At 32.6% G+C, this 20,967-nt stretch overlaps 1 pseudogene; it reads right to left on the bottom strand.

Moving 5' to 3' along the window:
• The window catches only part of LOC109343011, a 26,084-nt pseudogene continuing 7,165 nt past the window's right edge, over positions 2,049-20,967 (bottom strand).

The raw sequence follows: 20,967 nt of genomic DNA, 5'->3' as shown, positions 1-20,967 counted from the left end.
TATATATTTGTTTCAGATGGTTTCTCGTCGAATCCGGTTTATCTGAAATCCAATGGATTCAAGAATAATAGTATTATTTTCAACCTCGCTTGATATAATTTTAGGTTTTAAATTTTAGATTTAGAGTTAGATAAGTACAAACCTAATCTTAATTGGCCCATTGTCATTCTTAATTTCAAGCATGATTATTAAAATCAAGTTACACGATTTGCATATTGTCCCATTATGTAGCACAAGCTTTATATTAAATGATAATAATAGTATAATACAGAAAAATTACATTATAAATAAGTAATGGAGAATCCTCAGTTATAAAGTTTAGCTAAAATATAAATTATTTAAAGTACACTGTCGGTTAGAAGCTGTGAATTTTTCAAGCATCATTATAAATATTGTATTATATCGGTCAATTCAACAAGTTAATTGATCATTTATCAATACAAAATAACAATTATATTAGATATATAACTAATTTAATTAAAATCAGTAAAAACCGGGTCATGCATGATTTTTAAAAAAAAACTTTATTATTGTTTGTAACATAAGTTGATCATTGAGTAATTTCAATATTTAAGTTATATATTTAAACATAATATTTATTATAATATATAAAACTTAAATGATATTCAATTTAATTAATGAACAATTAATTAAACCATTGTACGACCATATTTGAACTACTATTCTATCGTAGGAGTACTTTGACCATATAATACGATGTTAATAACCAATAATGATAATTGATACGGTATTACACCAATTTCTTATAACTCTATCAATGTGTAACATGGCTGACACACTTCTTAAATCAAATCTTAATTCCACAGATCAACGTTTTGATTAGTTGTTCAAAGCCGTTAGTACATATGATACAATATTAATTGAACCGTCTAACAAAACAGTTAAAAACTAGGAGATGCGATTGCGAACTGCTAAAAGAACCCCGTTATTTCCGTATAGCTCCTCCACATTTTTTCCTGCCCCTTCAAAAACTTTATTTTTTTAAAAGACAATTCAATAAAAGGAATTAGCTTCACTATACTACATCACAAGACCCACTAAAAAATGGGAGCACATTTTTGTTCCAAAAAATTATTTGTTCATTATATTATAGAATATATATTTAAGTTAAAATTTAATAACACGTGAAGTGACACACTTTTGAGATAAAAGATATTATCCCCTAAAAACAGAGACAGAACAATACGAAAAAAGTCTTAATTTGTATCAATTTAGATTACTCCTCTAACTAGGGATGACAAAAATATATGACATGTGGATATCCACAAAATATCTACAATGACAAAAATAACTTATAGGTAGGAACATATATCATGATACCCGCCCCACAGATATTAGCAAATATATTTTAATTAAATATTCATATATATTTTATATTTTTTATTATTATTTTGACATTATATTTTGTATATTTTATTATTATTTAATAATAAATTTAATAATTGAACTTTAAATAAGATTATCACATACATGTCATATGATTAAGTGATAATTAATTTTAGATATTAATTATTATAAAATATATAAAAATATCATTATAATTGAAATCCGTTAGGTATCTGTAGATATATCCGTTACCTACATGAGTACAGGTATGCACTACTTGTGACCACCCAGTTCCATTACTTCTGGCTTGATATCTATAGTTACAAGAACATCTCTACGCGACCACGTCGCTACTACGTTTGATGTAATCTGCATGAACATCAAATCTGACATCAGGAGCTCTTCCATTTGTTTTCCAATAAAGCAGCAGAACACAAAAGTAGATCGAAGGAGACTCACTAAAAAATTAAAACAGTGTAACTTTGTATACCCAGGAAATAAAAAGGGCAACCTTATTGCACTGAGTCTCTATTTAATGAGAGTTGAGGATGATAGATATACGTAACCTTATATCCGCAAGTAGAGCCTATGATTTAAAACTATAACCTCATGATAATTAAGCAATAATGTTACCATTACCCTAAACTACGGAGGAAATACCAATGAAAAAGTTAAATGAATATATAGTCATGTCCATACCACTACTGATTTTTCCTAAACTCGGCAAGCACCGGATACATTTTCTGGAAGGTTGTATACATCTCATCTCTCACCTATAAAGAAACTGATAAACAAAACAATACAACAACAAACCAGCTCACCAAAAATATGGAAAATAATAACTCAATAAATTACAACAGGAATTATAAGCAAAAGTATTACCTTGGCTCCTTTTAGAACAATTTTGCAAGAAACAAATATAAGCAACACCATCTCAGGTTTGCTTCATACGGTAGATTAATCTAGGAAACAAATCTGTTTCATACTATCACAAATAAGCAAGTTCAACATGTATCCACCAAAGTGTTTTAAATTGTGGTTAGAATTGTAGTTACTGTGATTGCAGTCATTGTGGCCTTTGGGATGTAGATTGCAGCCGTTGCAGTGTGAAATTAATTAAAGTATACACAAAATGCAAAAATAGTGTATAATTACTATACCTATTGTTATTCTTCATTTTGTATAGGATTTTTATTCATTATTTGACTTTGTTTCATAACATTTAATAATTTAGAATAAAACTTTAATAAAATTAACATAATTTTGTAATTAAAAGAAAACATTTTATCATGTTTTTGCATTAACAAAAGTGAATTACATTCACTTAGAAGAGTACAACATATTGCAATTCTCATTATCATAAAATATCTAATTAGGAAGCAAAGCCAAGATTCAAAGATATAACATCCCAACAAAATAAAGTAAGATAAAGCATCACAACTACTATTATAAAAATGTAACTTGAAAAACCTTAAGAAAAGTAAAGGAAATTATTAACCCACTAGAATACTTATATTTTACTTCTTAATGGTTACCACTAGAATACTTAATCTTCATTCTCATCGTGACTATCATCTCCTAGTTCCTTGTCCAAAGACATAATAAAAACGTCATGACTTGATTGTTGATAATATGGTTCTTGATTATTGGTTAATGAGGACTGATAAGGTGGAACTTGTCCACTTGCATACTAAGGATGTATATAATAACCATGTGGATAATATGTCGGATCCATTGGATTGTATCCTTGACTATTTTATGATGTTTCATCAATGCTAAAATTACTAAAACTTTGTGCAAGACTAGAAGAATAAGCATCTTCAAGTGTAATATCTTGTTTACTTTTTTCTTTCCTAGATTGCGACTCAGTTCTACTGTTATCATTAAATGAATCACTAGAATGAACCATAATCGACCTATACGTTGTGAGATCAATTAGGTTATGATCACGCCTATGCAATGTCATCTCCTTGTATGGGTCATTGTGCATTTGCTCACATTCATCGTCACGTTCTCCAGCCTCAACATTACCACAATTGCCACCATCGTCACTTGGTGGGCTTAAACCACCACTATTTTTATCAGAACCATCACTATCAACTTTCATATTTTCATTTTCATCACCAGTGTCAATTATAGGAAGCCACTCTGCATTTTGTGCTTCATTTAATGTTGGATTTTCCCTTTCTTCTATCCATTCAGACAATGGACCATCTTGAAATACATTGTCAAGATTAATAGGATTGAAATTTGCTTTAATTTCATCTTCAATTTTACATTGTAAAATATATAGACAAGTCTATGTAACCTATTATTATATGTGAGTCTATTCCTTTTCTTTGTATGAATGTAGCTAAATATGCTATAGTTTCTCTCTCAAATTGTGGTTGAAGTTGTTTGACTGAGAACTTTAATTGCAATGCTTTTAAGTTCAGGAGAGCATGAACCAAATATCATCCAACGTTCATCTATTTATGTCAATAGGAAAATAAGCATATTATTATGCTCGTAGAAAGTGTTTTAAATACAGTAGTATAAAAAAATATGAGAAATATTTTTTTACTTGGATTTATTCTAGACCAATTTGTTTGAGCTTGAAGTGTACCAAATGTCTCTCCGTTATTTCTAAAAAGAAGCAACCGTGTAACATAAAACAACATGTCAATATATAAATGTATAATGTTAAATTATAATTTAAAAGATCAAAATATAAGGTTTCAATATAAACGTGATTCAAAGCTTTAATTTGTTTATCTATGTCTCTTTCATGTTTCATAATCACACTACTCATTCCATCAAATATTTCTTTATACACATTAGTCATGTGTTCAACTCCATATTAAAATTGCGGGTTAAGAAAATAACCTATCAATTTATTAAAGTATGAATATTAAAATGGAGATATGAAATTATGAATTGTATGATAAAATTGAATATAAATTTTACTAACATATCTTCAGAGTGAAGATCGGAGTGCATGAATTTCAATCTCTTGTCAATTATATCATTGTATTGAGAATTATAGTGACAATATTTTTGAATTGATTGTTTAACTCGGTCAATTGCTTCATAAAGACAACTCATAATGGGCTTTGTATCACCATCCACCATCCTTAATACTTTAACTATAGGCTCAAATATTTTTAGTATATTAGTAACTCTACTCCAAAATTCATGATCCAATACAATTTTCCTTGCTTCAAGTGCTGGTCCATTCTTTTATTTGTAAAATTTAGATTTTATAAATTCTTTAGAGTTGAACATTTGATTCAGATCCTGCTTTTGATTCACAATCACTTGAAGCTGTAAGAACTTTGTTACAAATCGAGCGATGCCAAGATGGACAATTTCTCTACCCGATATATTTTTTCATAAGATTTACTGTTCATATATGGTTATAGATGAAGGTTGTCACCATCTATGCTTCCTCCAATGATTTTTGCACATTTTTATTTTTTCCAATATCCTCCAAGCAAAGATCCAAACAATGAGCAGAGCATGCAGACCAATATAAATGTGGTCTCATTTCCATCAACTTTTGGCTAGATGCTTTAAGTGCTTTTTCATTATCTAGTACAATTTGAACAACATAATCTTCTCCCACTTCTTCCATGATTTTATTCAACAACTAAAAGTAGTAATCCATGTTTCTACTATCAACATCGGAGGCATCAATTGAATTTGTGAAAATTGTTCCTTTGCTAGAGTATAAAAGGAAATTTATAATATACTTGTGGTTTATACTATCAGTCCAATTGTCGCACAATATCGTTACCCCAGTCTCTTTGCATGTGCATTTCAATGTTTTAATCCATTCACGCGTATTGTTATACTTAGCCTTCAAACACACAGTTGAAATTTCATAAGGGGTTGGACATTTAACTCCTTCACCAACCTCAGCTGCTGCAACAATTAAATTATGAAACCAAGGAGACCTAGTTAAATTCGTGGCCACACATTCATAGATTATGAACTTTCCCACAGTTTCTTAAGCTTCTTCCTAGCTGCATCCATAAAACAACCAATTATTTTAGGTTGTTTCCCCCTTCTGCTCCTCACTAGATCAATATTGTTGACCTCAAATTAATGTCAACATCTTGTGGCCTTAAAACATCACTACCACTTGCACGTGAGCTTTCGCCTTGCTCATATATATTCTTAGACCCCCTTGTTTGTTGCCTAAAATGTTGCCTTTGTTCCCATTCATATTGTGAATTTGGGCTTGCTTGTTTAGCTTGTCCCACTTTCTCACCCATATAGTCATCAAGATCTTTTTCATTAGTTTTCCCTCTTAATTGTGCTCCAAACTCATTGAAGAAGAGGAATGGAAGACTTTTGTCACCTTACGCACACAAGACGAGTCTTTCTTGGTAAAATCATATTCTTTGTATTGACTTTTGTACACACACACACACACACACACACACACACACACACACACACACACACACACACACACACACACACACACACACACACACACACACACACACACACACACACACACACACACACACACACACACACACACACACACACACACACACACACACACACATATATATATATATGACTGTTGAAGTTAATGTTGTTTGTTTTTTCAGAAATTAAGTAATGAAAACCGCAAGAGGGCATCTAAGCCTTTGTATCCATACCGAGCTTCTTGAGCGGGGTATAAAGGAATTGAGGAAATAAATGCAAGTATTGTTAATTTTTAAGTACATTATTGGTTATGTTTTGTATGCATACATATCTAATTACATTATTATTGGTTATGTTTTGGCAGTTGGACAACAAAAGCGATACACCCATGACTCCACATGGAGTAGAACTCGATGTTCTATTGGTGGATGCCCGTAAGAACAAGGATGGTGTCATCAACAATGAGCAAGTTCAACAAGCGGGAAGACGTATTATAAGTGCTCATTTGTTAATTATACTTAATTTCCATACTTTATTTATCAAAATATGATTAATTAACATTATGTTTTTTCTTGATTTGTCAGGTTGCCCTAAAAGAAAAGGAGACACAACCGGATAGTCGCATAATACTTGGTAAGGCATTAGGACTGCCTATCTACCATGGCCGTATCTGAGGTGCAAGATTTGGAGTTAGCCAACGAACATTTGTACCTCATCCAAAGCGTGCAACCAAAGCCCAAATGAGCCAGGTTCAAAATCAAAATCAATTGGATGGCCTCATGCAATGTTTCAACGAATTTGAGCAATCAATGTAGGTGAAGGAAGCTGAGTGGAAACAACTAGCTAATGATGCTGATACTATTCCTTCAACCATCAAGAGTTGCACACCTGCACCTTATAACATTGTCATTCTGATTCTCATTTCTGAGGTAATTTAGTTAACTCATTTTAATTTATTTGCCATTTAGTTTATAGTCGTAAACTAATTATATGTTTTAACTAACATACACGAAATCAGTTCTTGCAAACTTTTTCTGGATACCTCAACTAGCCGAGTAATGAGTGTTGGGAAAGTGCACAAGTCGTCTGATGCTATGCTGCATAATGCATGTATCCCACGCCATTATGTGAAGGTCTCGATTGATGTTGCAATCGATGATAATGTGTCGCTGCCAATTCCTCTCGATCTGGATATCGTCACATTTGGAGGGGCTATAGGCACTTTTGTGGCTCGGCCAATAGACCTTGTATAAGTAATTCCTTCTAAGGTATAATTTTTCACCTCATGCTCACTCACATTATATATATTGATCTATAATTGATATGTTTTTATTGAATATTTCAGGAAAATATACATTCCACCTCCAGTAGCAACCAAAAGACTAAGCCATCTTCGGGGGATGTGAGCTCGATGCCATCTACCGAAGATGTGAGCTTAAAGCCATCTACTAGGAATGTGAGCTCCAAGAAGGCTACCAATTATTGTACTCAGTTGTTTGAGCATATACAGAAGTTGGGAGATGATATAATAAGTATATCATTCCCAAGGAAGTCTTCAGGATTGATGCTGAAGAATAAGTTAGCATTAATGAAGTCGAGGATGTAAATAAACATGAATGGATAGGTGCAACTGCTATATGTGTATATATGAGGTAAATTATGTTTTCTTAACTTGTCGCTTTTGCATAGTAGTGTGTTATAATTAACTAACATTTGTGTTATATATATTAGGTACTTGTATGAAAATTTTGTTTCGGTAAATAAGAAAAAGGCAATGTTCATATCCATACACATTACTGCTTTGGTGTCGAGTGACAAAAATAAGATTGGGGAACAAACAAAACGAATAGCAGATACTCTCCTTATTCATAAAGAATGTGCAAATTTATTTCTTACACCTTTTAATACCGGGTGAACATTTTTTAATTGTCTTTTATATTTCTGTCTTTAGTATGTTTGTTGTTCTTAACATTTCCTAACCATATACATATGTTTTGTTAGACAACATTGGCTTTTGGTTGCCATCAATCGGGTCAATGAAGAAATATATTACTTTGACTCATTGACACATGGTGACCCGAACAAGTACCCCGCTATAAAAGAATTGTTTTCTAAGTAAGTAGACTACTCATTTAAACTTTTAGTTACACTTTCACTTTCCTAGTTGTTTCGTAATTAAGTATATTTTCTATTGTTTAGTGCGGTGAGAGTTTTCAGAGGATGTAATCGTTCTAAAAAACAATAGCACAACACAAAATCAAGTGGACTCATATAAAGGTATTGGAACAAATCATCTCAAACAATTATATGTGTAGTGTATTCATATTTCAACTAAGGTTATACTTATATGTTTACTTCATTTTAAAACCCTTGCCAAACAAACGAGGTAGATTGTGGCTATTACATGCTGAAATTCATGAAGGAGATCATTCAACAAAGGCTAACTAATGAAATCAAGTTTGTTGGCAAATCATATACAAATGGCCAACTCAACCAGATTAGAGAACATTGATCAAAGTTTGTACTTAGTTTTGTTGGCAAATATGTATAGTAGATTTTTGCACAAATTGTAGCTTAGAGAATTCAATTAATGTTCAATGTAATGAATATGATGAAAGTACAAAGTGTCAAGGATTGCACTAGCAATGTTTTGCCGATGTTTTGATGAAGACAAGGAGTTAGTAAGAGCTTGAAGATGACTCAACAATCAACATGCCTAGAACTCAAGGGTCATATCTAGACTAGGTTATATCAATAGAGTTATATTTCTAAGTAGTCTGGGATGTGTGCCTTAGTTAGTGAGTCTAGGTTAGGTAAACCTAGATGCAAGTCTCACAAGCCATAAATGTTGATATATCATATTCATGAGGCATATAATCTAGTTTATTATGTGTTCATGCATTAATCATACATGTTATATGTACATATTAGGCATAACATAATTGCTAAAACATGTATGAGTGTCAAACATAACATATAAGTAGTTTACCATTTAATCATGTATAGAAATATGCTACTTAATAGATTAACTCCGAGTCTTAATCGATTAACGTGTTAGTTGGTGTTTTCTTTTTTAATTTTTTGAACTGTTTTAACTACGTAACTGAAAAAAAAAACGGTTTGTGGAGCCAAATCCGTTTTGTATAAATTGTGTTAAATTGTAGAAACGTGTAGCATTGCATATCATTGTTAGAAACTATTAGAGAGCATATTTTTTCCATGATTTACTACATCATATAGGCAAAAGAGAGATGCATGTTTGAGAAAGAGAGATTAACATGCTTAGTTGATATAGTTCATGATGTATTGCATGTAGTTTTAATGTGCTAAATCTCATTCATACTTTCTTAAATGTTCGTGCATTATGTTTAGAGATTTTCGAGAAAGATTCTGCATTATCTGTATTTTGTATTAACTCGAATACATTCATGATGACTTGTGTTACTTGAGTGTGGGTTAATCATTGAGTTTTTATTGTTGTAAATTGAGCATATTAGTGCTTAGTAAAACTATTTTTGTATACTGTTTTGTACATTAGGTTTTGTCTCTTGGTGTCTTACCACCATTGAGATTTAGTGAATCTTCACCAAGGCTTGGTGGTCTTGAATTTAGAGTGAGAATCTTGGCCGGGGTTGGATCGCAAGAAATGTTTTCTTGGGCGATAGAGATAGTCAAACCAAGGTTAGAGGTTCTTGAAATTCAAGAAAGAAGCATCTAGAGTCTTGTAATTGAATTGGTGTATGTAACAATACAATGCTTTCAATATAGTGAAGAGAAATCTCCCAAGATCAGAAGGGGAGGCCTGGATGCAGTTTGCAAGTGGACCCGCAAACGAACCAGGATAAAAATCCTATTGTGCAAGCTGTTCTATCTCAATCTCTTTTATAATTCAAGCTGTTTTAATTCCTGTATTAAGCTCATATTTTGCATACTGCTACTGTGTCATATCTTTGTTAATTGTGCATAAAAAGATATGTTGTCTCCCTGCTTGTTTGTTGGTAACTTGCTGTGCAACAAGCCAATCTGCCAATTCTGTCTCTGATACGTTTTAATCAATTAAGCCCAGTGGTTAATCGATTACCTAGGCTGTTCTCCAGAACCGGATTTTGGGTGCGAAAAGCGGTAATTGATAACCGCTACACCTATTCAACCACCCTTCTAGGTGTGTCTAGACCACTGATACCTAACATATGATTTGGTGTATGTAATATATTTTTATGTAACATTATAGTGTAATTAATATTCAATATATACATTCAGTTGAAATTCAATTGTGTTCATATAGTTGTGATTTGGTGTTTCTGTATGCATTCAGTTTGTTGTTATGTTCTGTTTATGTATGCATTCAGGTTATTTTCTGTTGTGTGCTTAGGTGTGTAGAATTAGGAATAACAGTCTTCAATATCGCTTTTTTAACAATGCATTGTTGATTACGTTTAATTCAATAACACATTCGTAGAAAAACATTGTTGAATACTTATCTCTCATATTATTTTCTTTTAGCTATACAACAACACATTTGACAAGAAGCATTGTCGATATGATCAACGAAACTATTTCCTCTGCACTTAATCGATTAACACAATGCTTAATCGATTAACAAACCTACGAAATCCAAGATTTCAGCTACTGTAACTCCATGTTATCAATTATCCCATTTCTTAATCGATTAACGGGTTCTCATTTCTTTGATTGTTTGAATGTTATTTATTGTCATTATTAATTGTTCTATAAATTTAATTAATTGTCATTAATCGAATATCATAATGTCATTATTAAATTGAATATGACTAAAAAATTAATTAGTAAACAAATTATTGTATCTTCCATAGCGTTTCCTTCAAGTTATGCTATGGAACACGTACCTTATTTATATTTGAATGGGGAGTTCTTCCACAACACTATTTGTAGGAGACACTGTTAATTAGGTATCATTGATAGCGCTATCTTCATTATGCATTGTTGAAGATACTATCAGACTTTAAAAAATTAAATTGTTCCGGCATTCTCACACATTCAGCAATCCCAGCACTCATTTACTCAGCAACAAAACTCATTTACTCTCAAAATCGACCTTGAAAGTCATTCAACCTCGTCATCATTCGACACCAAATTTCGAAAATCATTCCCTCATTCAATACGAAAATCATTCAACACCGATTTCGAAAATCCTTCTTCACTAATTTCGAAAATCCTTCACTCATTTAAACTCAAAATCATCATTCACGCATTAAACACCGAATTGAAAGTGAGTTTTCCTTAGAATGATTTGCCTTTTTAATTACATTATATTTAGCTTGTATTGAATTATAAATATTTTCCTTATAAATGAGTGAAAGTGATTTCAGCCATTTAGCTTGTATTGAGTTAGGGATTTTCCGACCTCTTTCACTTTAAATACATAATAATGTATTTTCTCTGCTTAGTCAGCTTAACTCCAAGCTTTAGGTATTAATTCTCATTATTTTTTTTGTTAATCGAAAATGGACGTGTGCCAATCGATTGACGAAGGAGTATGAGGAAAGAGCGAAATCATTTGTTAGGTTTGCAATTGAGAATGATGAAAACCCTAATAGAATTTTATGTCCTTACTTAAGATGTTGTTACTCAAACCGAATTACTCCAAATGAGTTAAAAGTTCATTTAGTGTGTCACGGTAGTGATCAAAGTTACATATGTTGGACAAGACATGGTGAGAAGAGAGACGTTGTGGATTGTGATGATGAGATGCATATCAAAGACAACTATACAAATGCATATGAAGATGATCATTTCGAGGAAATGGCAAATGTTTTCGAGAAAGATCTTCATAATTGTCCTAAGATGTTTCCGCAGTTGATAAGTGATGCTGAGAAACCATTATATGATGGTTGTACTAAATTCACAAGATTGGCAGTGGTGTCAATGTTGTATAAGTTGAAATATGTTAATGGATGGATGGATAAGAGTTTCATCGACTTTCTTGCACTTCTAAAAGAGATGTTGGCATAACATAATGTGCTCCCATCTCGAACTTATGATTCAAAACAAATGTTATGCTTCATTGGAATGGACTACACTAGGATATATGCTTGTGGAAATGATTGCATCTTATTTTTTTAATGAGTATGCTTCATTAAAGTTTTGTCCTAAATGTAATGCATCATGATATAAGAAGGAAGACTCAATTCTCAAAAAGGTTGTATGGTATTTTCTTATCAAAGCAAGATTCAAGTGTATGTTTAGCAATGCCAAAGATGCAAAGAAGTTGACAAGGCATGATGAAGAAAGGATTGTAGATGGCAAACTTTGGCATCCTGCAGATTCTCCTCAATTTAGAAAAATTGATCATGACTATCCTAGTTTTGGTCAAGAATCAAGAAATCTACGCCTTGCATTGTCAAAATATGGAATTAACCTACATAGTGTTCAAAGTTGCTCCCACAGTACATGGCCAGTGATGTTGGTGATATACAACTTACCTCCTTATTTATGCATGAAGTGCAAATATGTGATGTTATCTATGTTAATTTCTTGACCTAACCAACCAGGAAATGACATAGACATATATTTGGCTCCATTAATTGAAGACTTGAAGGAAATGTGGGAGACAAAAGGATATAGTACAAAAGGACATTTTGCATGTCCTGTATGTGAAGACACTACTCATTCAATGAGGTTGGAACACTATAAGAGGAATGTCTTTCTTGGCTATTGTAGATTTTTGCATTCAGATCATCACTATCTACGATGGAGAAAAGCATTTGATGGAAAAAATGAAGAAGGTCGTGCTCCTTTGCCGTTGATGGGTGGCCAATTATTTCGAAAGCTAAAGGGTTTGAATAATAACTTTGCGTAAACTTTTTTCAGAAGAAATTCTCACAAATGGGTGGAAGAAAAGGTCAATCTTCTTTGAATTTCCATATTGGAGTTCATTATATGTAAGACATTTCCTCAATGTTATGCATATTGACAAAATGTGTTTGAAAGTCTCATTGGCACCTTACTCAATGTCCCTGATAAGACCAAAGATGGCTTGAATGCAAGGTTGGACTTTTTTAGTATGGGAATAAGAAAGGAATCGGGGCCGATAATATAGGGAAGACGTACATTTCTACCTCCAACAACGTTTTTGTAAATTTTTTAAATTTCTTCATGGTGTTAAAGTTCTAGAGAGATACTCTTCCAATATTCAGAACCTCGTATCAATGATAGACCTCAAGTTAATAGGTCTTAAGTCTCATGATTGTCATGTACTTATGGAACATTTCTTGCTTATTGGAATACAGTCAATTCTACCTAAAAAAGTTTGAGGAACCATAACTAGGTTATGCTTCTTCTTGAAGGCAATTTGTAGCAAATTGATTGACCCTGAGAAATTTCCTGCACTTCAAAGACAAATTATTTTGACTTTGTGTTAGCTTGAAATGTATTTCCCACCTTCTTTTCTTGATATAATGGTTCATCTAAGCATTCATCTTATTCGAGAGACACAACTATGTGGCCCTTCCTATATGAGATGGATGTACCTCTTTGAGCGTTATATGAAGACATTAAAAGGTTATGTGAAGAACCGATCAAGACCAGGGGATTGTATTGTCGAGCGATATATTGTTGAATAAGCTCTTAATTTTTTTACCAGATACCTTACCGATGGTGATTTCATGGGCATTCCAAAGCCTCGATATGCAAACAAAAAAAAACGTTTGGTGAATGTATTATTGAGAATGAAATATTGACTATAACAAGAACCGAATAGGAGCAAGCGCACTTATTTTTTTTACATAATGCCTACGAGGTTGAGCCATATGTTGAAATACAGAAGGAGATTCTAAGGAAGTCGTTCCCCAAGTAAGAATGAAAATTGGATTTCTAAAGAGCATAATCGGTGTTTCATAAAATGGCTAAAAAATCAGATTGATGAGGAGTTGAATATAAATGCACATTCGGTTTCCGAAAGATTGAAAGCTAATGTTACAAGTATTCATGCCTTATCCGACACTGGTTACCTAATTAATGGGTTCACATTTTATACAAAAAACAAGATGATCAAAGTAAAATTCAAAATAATGGTGTGACTCTTGTTGCTCGAACTTTACACATGTCAAATGCAAAAAAATAGAAACCCAATATATGCGAACATGTCATACTTTGGAGTGATTGAACGAATATGGAAATCGGAATACACAATGTTTTGGATGTCGATTTTTATTGTATATGTTTTGATAACAATAATGGCTTCTGAGTTAGAGATCATACAGGTGGATCTTAATAGGCCAATATATAAAGATGATCCATTTATCCTCACATCACAAGCTCAACAAGTATTTTATGTTAGTGACCTAGCTGATATGAAATGGTCCATTGTTCTTTTAACTAACAAAATAATCGTTAATAATATTGATAGCCAAGAATATGAAGATATTGATGAAGATGATCTTTTTTGGGATATATCAATCGCGTGAGAGCGGACCCACTACAGATGATGATTTATATACAAGAGATGATCACGATGAAGGGCTATGGGTGAATCAATATGTTCCTCCAAACAAGGATGATCTTACAAGCCAAAAACAATCAAAGAAAATGAAAAAGTAGATGCAAGTAGTCTTTGTATAATTATAGTTTAATTTTGATTGTTTGTAATTTGTATAATTTTGTTTCTTTGTAATTTGCGTAATTTTTTTATTTGTTATTACGTACTCTGTCAAAACATAATTGACATGATATTCATTATTTCTAGTTTGTATTATATTGATGTTAATAAAACAAACTTCTGGCCTGTATTAATGTGTCTGTGTTGTTCAGAATGTAGAAATGTTGTGCTGTTGAGAATGTATGTTATGCTAATAAATGTATATGCAAGTATTAATTTATACAAATCAATAACGAATTCTAGGGGAAGCCATGACATGCGCTATTGTAAAGGATTAATACAAAAATGCTTTTTATAGACACTGTTGTTGTACATGCTTAATACAACAATGCTATGTGTATGCAACGCTGTTGTATTAATGTGATGTTTGAGAATATTTATGAATAATACAACAACGCTTTTCTGATAATGCGTTGTTATATATATGCAATACAACAGCGCAACTATAAGCGCTATTAATAATACCTATAAAATGTGTTGTTTATGTAAGACCTATATGACAGCCCTTTGTGTGCGATGCATTGTTGTATTTACGCACTATATGATAGTGTTTTTTGTGTGATTCGTTGCGGTATATATTCAATACAAAAGCATTGAAGAAGCGCTATTAAGGAGGACAATATACTACTGCAGTCAAACAGAAAGCGCATGAAAGCATTGTTATACATCTAAATACGCGTTGTTGAACTACAACTCTAGTATAGTGAACATATATTACTTTTATTGTATAGTATATAGAAAGATGAGGAAACTAGACACAAAGAAACAAAACCATCATATACACTTCCTTACTACACAAGCATCATTACTAATATAATGCCAAATCGTGAAGTTTCAGTCTTTAACTCGGTTTAAATTTTAAAGAATTTAAACCACTTTTAAATATGCAAGTATATGCAAGGTTTGGCGATCAATTAAGTAGTATTGAAGTAGTGTAATTTTTTAGCGGTCCAATACATGAGGTTCTTACTTTGTGCGGTATGAGAAAGTTATCTTACTCCTGCAAGTAGAAATGTTATTCCAAAATTTGAACTAGTACTAAGCAATAATCTTACCGTTACACTAAGCTGTGTACAAAATAAAAATTAAATAAAACCAGATTTGCAGTTATTTTGCCATTGTGGAAATCAAATTTGGTTTTGCATCTCTAGACTCAAACACAGTCAAATAAGTAATTTCAATAGATTGCAACATAGTACATTACAGAAATACACTTTTGAATAGATTGTTTCACATCATGAAATATGAATCAATAAAACAAAATAGAAATTCTTAGTCGTATATCTTTATAAAGGAATTCTCAGTGACATGAAGACGAGCTTCTTTCTAGAAACGGGATAAGACATTCCTACGATTGAGGGGCAGACACCTCTAATAGGTATGCTCTGTGCAAACTTTTAATCATGGAGTGAGAATTGAGGCGATTAATGCTATATGCAAATTGATAGAAGCGTTATGATGTGTTTGATTTATATTTCTCTTATTTATATTTAAGTTATGTGTAATGAACTAGAATATACAATTATAACAAACAAACGGACAAAAAAGGCAGCCTAATGCACCAAGCTCCAATTTAGTGAGATATCAGAAGAGTAAACATATGTAGCTTTAGTCACACAAGCATAGAAGTTGTTTGTAAGATTTGAACTCATAAACTCACAGTTATTAAGCAATAACCTTAATATTGTGTACTAATAAACAATAGAGAGGTTAATATGATTTCAGTTCAGATAAGAAGAGCAAAAGCAATAAACTTAGCTGGGAAACCAAGTTTTTAGATAATACTGAAAGGAGAAAAAGGACGAATTAGAAAATAAGATTTTAAGAATAAGCGGTTTCTTGCTCCCAACTGAAGTAAGCAATATGTGGATCAAGCTTACACAGATGGAAAGAGAACATTAAAACCATTCAAAGGCTAAAGGAGCTTATTCTATTCCAAACTACATGAATTGTCTCAAAACCAAGCTACCACAAATGACATGGTTCTTCAACTTAATGAACATCCCTGTCCTCCAATTGTGAAACATCAATAATAATATAGGGACAAATGCGAAAATGATGCCGTCTACAAGCACCACAGTAAAGTAATTCGATTTTACACGAGGAGCGATAAAGAACCTCTTCGTCAAAAAGCAGAGAAAAAAGATATTTAGTTTTTGCAACATTACAAGCATCATCAATGATAGCCAGTGATAATTGGTCAAATATGAATATGATAGAGTGACCAAATTTGCACTAGGTGTTGGTCCATGTATCTTATAAACTTAGTTACTTTATGTGCGTTTTTGAGTTTAGTTTTAGAGGAGAATGAAGAAAAATGAAAAGCTTTAGAGTCATCTCATATGTGTATTCTATAGCTTTCAATCCCTCGTTTTTCCTTTCCCATTCTTCCCCTACAAAATTCAATTAGCAAACAAACCTTGAAGTAGAAGGCTAAAAAAAGATAATTCAATAATAAAAACATAGAACTACAAACTATTGTACAATGTTAAAATCCAAAATAAACATTCACTTCTATGACAAAAGTAGCAGGTAACACAAAGGAAAATACCATCTTGCCAGAAGCAAAACTGAGTGCTGTTGTTTTTGGTTCCCTGATTCTCATGATCACAGCTGCAAAACGCTACACAGAATCACATCAAAAATATCCGCACTGTGTACAAATGACCAACAATAAGGAACCTATCCAGTACATAAGTTAACTATTGATTTAAGACAACAGAAAAATAGTAACAAGTAGCTGATATCAAAAGTGAAATTTAATATTAACATTGATCTTACATCAACCAAGCTTCTGTTGTGAAGAAAATCTTTGCTCCTGACATTGGCAACATTTTGATGAAGACACCAACATCACCAAAAAGAGAAAATGAAGATTACTTATAAAGACCAAGAAGATTAAAGCTTCAAGACAATTAGTCTAACTCTAAATAACTACTTCTATCCTATACTCTTTAATATACTAAAGGAATAATGCTCAAAATATTTTAAAAGAAATTGAAACACTTCAAGTTTTAAATAAAAACATTTTTCAAAATACTGTGTAACATGTTACTGAAATTTGAGTAATAGATTACATGAGTGAGAATCACTTATCCAACAATATTTAAATTGGAGTAACCAATTACTCTAAGTGAATTTTAATTCACTGTTGGACAGAGAGTTTGAGTAACCGATTACTCAAGTGAGTAACCGATTACTCAATGTAATTTTTCAAAATGTCACGTTTGGGTAACTGATTACCCACTTGATATAATCGGTTACTAAGAGTTGTTACATCAGTTTTTCAGATTTGAAACTCGAGGATTTTCATCCCAAACGAAATGCCTTCATTCCGAACAATTCCTACTTATTCATAAAGGCACAATGACTTATTGAAATGCCTATTTAAAGGCCTTAGAACTCACAATGAGAAGAACACTTTGAACAACTCTTTCACACTTTTGTCACAACTTTCCTACACTTTTCTGAAATAGTTTTCTGCACTTCTAGCAACTTGAAATCAAACTTTCAAAGCTATTTTTCTGAGTTGCTTGAAGTAAAGTGTTTTAAAGTTTTGTAAAACTTAAAGAGCATTATTTACTAAGTATACAAAAGAGTTGATTGGATTTCAAGTGTTTTTATATTTCATACTTGTAAAGGCAATTCAAACCATCATTCAAATTCTTCATTCATTGTAATTACTTTCTTTTACGAGGTGGAATAGAAAGGGGCTAGAGTTACTTGGAAAGGTGTTTTCCAAGGGGATAAGTATTAGTGAGTATGTAAGGTACATAGAGATCTCAGGGTGGGATATTGTAATTACAACTCATAATATTTAGTGGAAAATCTCTTGTGCTGTAAGATATTGAACGTAGCCTTCGGTGGACAAGAAGGTGAACCAGTATAAAATCCTTGTGTACTCTCTTCTCCCTTACCTCTTTGATTTATTCTTGTTTATTTTTTGCAATATTATCCGCTGCACTTTAACTCTTCATTTTGCAGAAAAAGTGGTCATAATTTCTAGTCAACTAATTCACCCCCCTCTTAGTTGCAATCTCAGTCTTACAATTGGCACTAGAGTTTTTTTTTTGAGTAAGTTATTCTCAAAACTGATCCTACATCAAAGATGACCACAAGATCATTCCTAGGAGAAGCTTCTAACATAAATCGTCCTCCAAGTTTTGTTGGAGAATGCTATGACTTATGGAAAATCAGAATGAGGATATTCATAGAATCCCAAGACTTGGATATATGGAACGCAATTGAAGAAGGACCCTAGGGAAATAAAGCCTAAATCTTCATGGAATGACGAAGACAAGAAGAAGGTGCAATATGACCTAAAGGCAAAGAACATCCTCACTTATGCTCTCGGAATTGATGAGTTTTTTAGAGTACCTAACTATAAATCCGCCAAGGAAATGTGGGATACCAAGGAAATGTGGGATACTCTAGAGACCACACATAAGGAACGGAGGAAGTAAAAAGGTTAAGGCTAAACGCTCTCTCTCAAGAATATGAAATGTTTCGAATGAAACCTGGAGAGAAGATACTGGATCTTCAAAAGAGATTCACCCATCTTAGAAATCACCTTCTTGCTCTTGGTAAGGTATTATCTAACAGTGACTTGAACTTGAAAGTTCTAAGATCACTTACCAGAACATGACAACCAAAGGTAACAACCATTTTTGAAAAGAAAAGTTTATCGAAAATGTAGTTGGCTGCGTTATTTGGAAAATTGCAGGAACACGAGTTAGTACTCAGCCAACTGGATCAACATGAAGAACGAGAGAAGAAAAAGAAGAATATTTCTCTAAAAGCAAAAGTTGACAAATATGAGTCATCAGAGGATGAATCAAATAAAGAAGAGATAGAAGACATGAGTCTTCTTGTGAAGAAATTCAGCAAATTCCTCAAAAGGAATAAAGGTGGTAGAACTGGACAAATAAGAAAGTTTACCAAGAACAACGATGCCTCTACTTCAAATAAGACTTTTACATGCTTCGAATGTGGCAAGGCTGGTCACTTGAAGATGGATTGTCCAAATTTGAAAAAGAATTCATTCAAAGGAAAGAATGAAATAAAGAATAGAAGAAGAGCCTACATAGCTTGGGAAGACAACGATACCAGTTCTGCTTCTGAACCAGAAAATGAGGAACAAACACATTTTTCCTTGATGGCATCTCATCATTCCGATGATGAAAAGGTAAATGACTCAAAACTATATTCTTCTGAATTACAAACTGCATTCAATGACCTGCATGATGAATACATCAAACTCACAAAAATGTTTTTAAAACAAAAAACTGAGTTAGATTCATTAAGAAACAAACCTTCATCATCATCATGTCAAAACTGTATTGCTCTTGAAAACAAATTTACAACATTAAATCTTGAACTTAATAAGATAAGTAAGAGCAGTCAATGTTTAAATAGAATCATCAATGATCAACGACACTCAATAGACCGAAGAGGTCTTGGCTATTCAAAAGGCCACGTTTCAAAGAAACCAAGTGTCCCAAATAAGATAAACTTTCACAAAGGGAGTATCCTTGCTCATAAACATAATAATAATAGAATTAGGATACATAACCATCAACCCACATGCACATATTGTAAACATCATGGGCATACACCAAACACTTGCAAAATCAGAAAATATGGTGTACCCCTTGGTCATTATAAATGGATTGAGAAAGGTGCTAATCATATAGGACCCAAAGAAAATTGGGTACCTAATAAAACTTAACCTATTTTGTAGGATAATTTGGGAGCCGCCTGCAACCTATGGTATTTAGATAGCGGCTGCTCAAAACACATGACAGGCGACAGATCAAAATTATCTGTCCTTACTCCAAGAGACAAAGGATATGTCACATATGGTGATAACAACAAAGGAAGAATTCTTGGAGTTGGTAGAATTGGCAAGCCTCCCTCAACTACTATAGAAGGTGTTTTATATGTTGAAAGACTCAAGCACAACCTTCTCAGCATAAGTCAGCTATGTGACAAAGGCTTCCATGTTGCATTCTACTCAGATAAGTGCATCATAGAAAGTAAGAATCCTCAACACTCTAAACTAGTTGGTAAGAGAATAAATAATATATATATGATTGATATGAATTCATCTTTACCAATAACATAAACGATAATCATGATGCATGGCTATGGCATAGGAGAATTGCTCATATTCACATGGACCATTTGAACAAACTTATAAAGAAAGACTGTTGGTTTTCCCAAAATGAAGTTTGTTAAAGACAAACTATGTAGTGCTTGTCAAATGGGTAAACAAACAAAAACTTCTTTCAAACCTAAGCATATGGTTTCTTCCGATAGACCATTGCAATTACTACATATGGACTTATTTGGCCCCTCAAGGATAAAAAGTTATGGTCGTAACTACTATGCTCTTATTATAGTAGACGTTTTTTCGAGATACACTTGGACACTCTTCTTAGTTCATAAGAATGAGGCATTCAAAGCCTTTAGTGTTTATGCTAAAAGAGTCAAAAATGAAAAATCACTAAAAATCGCTGCTATAAGAAGTTATCATGGAGGAGAATTTCAAAACTCTTCTTTTG

This window comes from Lupinus angustifolius, chromosome LG01, assembly GCF_001865875.1.
Source record: "Lupinus angustifolius cultivar Tanjil chromosome LG01, LupAngTanjil_v1.0, whole genome shotgun sequence".
Taxonomy (NCBI): Eukaryota; Viridiplantae; Streptophyta; class Magnoliopsida; order Fabales; family Fabaceae; genus Lupinus; species Lupinus angustifolius.
This window is presented reverse-complemented; position numbering and strand designations above follow the sequence as displayed.